Source organism: Leopardus geoffroyi, chromosome C3, assembly GCF_018350155.1.
Source record: "Leopardus geoffroyi isolate Oge1 chromosome C3, O.geoffroyi_Oge1_pat1.0, whole genome shotgun sequence".
NCBI classification, from domain to species: domain Eukaryota; kingdom Metazoa; phylum Chordata; class Mammalia; order Carnivora; family Felidae; genus Leopardus; species Leopardus geoffroyi.
Window position 1 is genome coordinate 134,308,779 of NC_059338.1, and position 4,726 is coordinate 134,313,504.

The window sequence follows — 4,726 nt, forward strand, 5'->3', positions numbered from 1 at the left end:
CTGGGGCTGACCTTACCGGGCTAGTCACATGCATGGCTGCAGTGGGGTTCAATCCGTGAGCTCCTAACTTTAGAGCTTTTTAAAAAAAATACACACTCATATATAATCATTGCTCCCAAAGTGGGCTGTTATATCAGAGGGCTTTTGTCCAAGGCTGTGGCAAAACTAGCTCTTCTCCAAACTTTAGGTACATAGGTTGAGCTTTATTTTTCCAACCCTATTGGTGAATTTCACGTTGGTGGTCTTGATGTCCTTTCTTACCAGCAAACCTTAGTTAAGACCATGAGAACCCACTGTGAGGGAAGGTCTAGCAATATGGAAGCCCCAAAGAATAGGTGTTCCAGGTCTTAATTTTTTTCTTCTGGGATGTTCTTTTGGTGTTAAGATTTTCCCACTCCCCTCCCGCATTATCAAGTTGTAAATTCAAAGGAAGAGGTGATCTCCACTAAGCCACAAATGATTCTGATACACTCTATTCAAATCATCATGGCCAAGAGGTGACCACTCCAGAATTGGAGAAAAAAACAAAGAAAATCTGCTCCAAGGTAGGTTTTTGTATTCATTTAAGCAAAGAACAAACTTGCAGCATCCTTCACAAAAAATAAAATAAAAGAAATAAAAATAGTATATCGGGGCACCTGGGAGGTACCTCAGTTGAGCATCTGACTTTTGATTTTGGCTTAAGTTGTGATCCCAGGGTAGTGGGATCAAGCCCCACGTCCGGCTCCACACTCAGTGTGGAGCCTGCTTAGGATTCTCTCTCTCTCTCTCTCTCTCTCTCTCTCTCTCTTTTTCATCTTTCTCTGTCTCTCTGCCCCTCTCCTCCATTCATGCCCTCTCTCTCTAAAATAAAAATCAAAAGAAAAATAAATTTTAAAAGTAGTATATAAGCTTTCCTTTCTAACACATTTGCTGCTATAGAGACAAAAGGCTAAATAAAAGTAGTAGTAATGATAAAACTTAAATTATTAATGATGAGAATTGTTCCACTTATCATCTTTTATTGATTAGAGATTTAAAAAAATCTTTCTTGGGGCATCTGGGTGGCTCAGTCAGTTAAGCATCTGACTTTGGCTCAGGTCAAGATCTCAGGTGTGGGTTTGAACCCCGCATCGGGCTCTGTGCTGACAGTTCAGAACCTGGAGCCTGTTTTGGATTCTGTGTCTCTCTCTCTCTCTGTCCTTCTCCCACTTGTGCTCTGCCTCTCAAAAATAAATAAATGTTTTTAAAACATTTAAAAAAAATCTTTCTTTAGCAGCTCTAATGAGATGCTTATCAATTTTTCTTTTGCAAATAATATGCATATTGAGACATTCTTTTTTCCTGAGTCTAGTCCTCTAAATGTATTCAGATTTTATGATCTATTTATTATCTAAATAGTTTTCAGATTTTATGATTCTGGAATGTTCGTATATCTCTCCCCATCACCCATCTTTCATTCCTTAAACCACTTCTAATCTCCTGTCTTTGCCTCTGTCGGCTTGCTTTACACAGCTTCTTCCTAACTCCATATAAGGCATTGGACATATATGCAAGATTTTTTCTTATTTTCTTTTATATATCCTAAGGTTTTAATGTAAAATCTCCACTCCTCTACCATATTATTTATCATTTTTCAAACTTTGGTTTTCTCTTTTTGGAATTATCATCAGTAGAAGTAACTTGTAATTCTAGCAATTTGCCTATACTGGACCATGACTTCTTGTGAATGTCAAAAAAAAAAAAAAAAAAAAAAAAAAAGAAAGAAAGAAAGAAAGAAAGAAATGAATGTATATTGGTATTTCAAAAAGAGTGAAGTTTCAAACACATGCATGTTCTTTCTGTCCTGTGTGTGCTTATTGTTAATTTTGTGTGAAAGACTCTTTTCTATTCTGTGTACCTGGCAAAATAAAAACCTGTTTATATACAACTACTTCTTTGAAGCTTTCCTCACACCCTTATATTTCCTTGACTCTCCTCATGAACTATCTCGGCATTGTGTAGATGTTATTATGATGGCAGCTACCTCTTACATTGCTTACTTATTTTTACTTGTCTTTGGGATTCTTGAAATAAAAATCTCTGTACTAGTCATCTTTGTATTTCCAGGGCTTAGCCCAGTGCAGAGTATAAATAAGATGATCAGTGAATGATGGTGAGGTCTTGAATAAAGGTCTAATTAAGATGATCAATGAGACTATTTCCTATTGCCTGGCAATTTTCAAGATGGGTCAAATTCTCATGATAACAAAGGGCACATAAATGGGAAGAAGTCACTCCGAGTTAGTTGATGCTAAATATTCTTATTTTAAAAACACCACTCAGAATCATTTAGCTGATTGAAAAATAGAAGTTGTACTGTTATTAATAAACCAACATATTTGTGCTGCATTTATTATTGTAAACCCCTATTCAAAATTCTATCTACAGTAAACATTAATTTTGGAAAAGCTACCAGAAGAAAAATGGCAAATTATTGAATGGACAAAGTCTAAATACCCATCCCCCATACAGGACATTTTTCTTTTCTTCAGTTCATTCAGATTCACCTTTATTGTGAATTAACCATCTATCAAGAATGAGCATCAAAAGAGTAGAAAAAGATAAAGGATGGCATTTAAAAAAGTTCCCTGGCAAGTGAGAAGGAGGGCATGAGGTTAAGAGCCCTGTTTAGGGAAGGAAAACTTGTCCAGGTCACGAATGCTGTTTTTGTGAATGATTCAAACACTGAAGGTGTTGGATTGAGGATTCAGATTCAGAATCAGAATGAAGAATTTCTGGAGCTCTTCTAGACATTTCCTAAGACGTTACATGCCCTCTCACGAGAGATAGTTGCTGTGTAGGATCGGTCCAGTCTGCTGTAAGTCAGGAAGCCACGGGCTGCAGAAGAGGCCTTGGCCAAAGCTGCCAGGTAGGCCATGTAGTAGGGTGCTGGATCCTCATGCTCATTATAGTCAACCAGGAGGAGGTTGACATGATTCGGGATACGACTCTGAAGATAGCCGGGTTTCACCATGTGAAATTAGCTGCTGCTGTGGGAGACAGTTCATAACCATTTTACATCTTATAAAGTTGCACATTTTTCTGAATATATTCTGCAAACTGTACAGTGTCTCCAGTTTCTCCAACACATAAGAGTAAGATTTCTTCACTCCTCTGAAACGTCTTGTCATGATCGTCTTTCATCTGGACAATTCTGTTAGTGGCTACCTAGTCAGAGGCAACAAAGACATAGTTGGGGCCCTGGATGCTGCCTCCCTCGATAGCAGAGGGAGGCTGAGAGGACAGAGCGTGGGACTTGCCGGCATCTCGGTCTCACCAGTGAGAGACCAGACATTTTTTATGTTCAGGAATTGCCTAAGAGGAAATTGCATTTATATTTTTACAGATGTTGATGCATTCCTGTACGCAGAAGTAATAGATTTGTGTATATAATGGGTCTTGTCTGCTCAAGCTTAGCTATGTACCGTGCTTTGGTTTTCTTTCCTGCTCTTTCAAAGGGAGGATGGATCACAGCAGGAGAATTTGATGCTAAGAAACTGACAACACATGCTCGCCTCTCAATGAGATTCTGATCCCTTAAAAAAATACGCTTGGCTTCTTCCTTATCACAATTCTCCATATGAGCTACGAATCACAAGATGCAATCCTACATTCCTCTTTAGTTTTGATGAGATAGTGTCATGTAATTCATGGCAAGATTCAGGAGATTCTTGCTTGGCTATTAAATTTATTCTAACTGAATGAAAGTATTTTGTAATTGGAAACAAAGTTTATATCATTAAACTGACTTTCTTATTTGATAAATAAGCGACCAGAAATCTAAAATTGCTTAATGATTGAGACAGGACTGTAGAGATGGAACCAAGGTCAGTGCTCTTTACACTACACCAAGTTGCCTTTATCATGTAAGCTTTTATCTCCTTATAAATACTGAAAAAGGCTATATTCTTTAGAAGCTAGTGTCTAAATTTATATTCTTTAGAAGCTAGTGTCTAAATTTATCAATTATTCCTATAACGATCAGCATTACACTTTCCCTCCATGTACATGGAACAATGGCCACCTGAAGATGTCCATACTCTAATCCCTAGAATTTGTGATTATGTTACCTCACATGAAAAAAGGATCTTTGCAGATGGAATTAAAGTTATAGACCTTAAGATACAGAGCTTATTGGGTGCGCCCAATATTATCACATGGGCCTTTAAAACTGTAAGAGGAGGGGAGAATAGTAAGTCAGAGAGATGAGATAGAAGAAGAGGAAGGAGACATTTGAAGCCCCCCCAGAAGGGCACCATTGCTGGCTTTGAAGATGGAGGGAGACAGCCATGAGCCAAGGCATGCAGATAGTCTCCAGAAGCTTGTAAAGGCAAGGAAACAGATTCCCCCCTAAGGCCTCCTGGAAGAACACAGCCCTGCTGACATCTTTCACCTCATGAGACATGAAGCAAGCAAACCAACCAAGCCCACAAACTTCTGGCCACCAAGTCTGTGGCAATTTGTTATTACAGCAATAGAAAATTAATACATTCTTCTCCATTCCCTTCATCTCCTTCATTTCCACAATCTCCTTATAATCTTCATTACCACCATCATTACCACTATTGCCCCCTTTTATTGAGTGTCCCTTAAATAGGAGACCCTGGGCTTAGTGTTTCAAATTCATTGTCTCTGATCTTTACAACAATCTTAGCAGGTAGAAATCATTAACTCTATTTGACGAATAAGATGACCAAGTCAAACA

At 38.2% G+C, this 4,726-nt stretch overlaps 1 pseudogene; it reads right to left on the reverse strand.

Annotated features, from left to right (window-relative positions):
* Nucleotides 1–2,517: 2,517 nt before the first annotated feature.
* LOC123584962 lies at nucleotides 2,518–3,814 on the reverse strand (annotated as a pseudogene).
* Nucleotides 3,815–4,726: the final 912 nt, after the last annotated feature.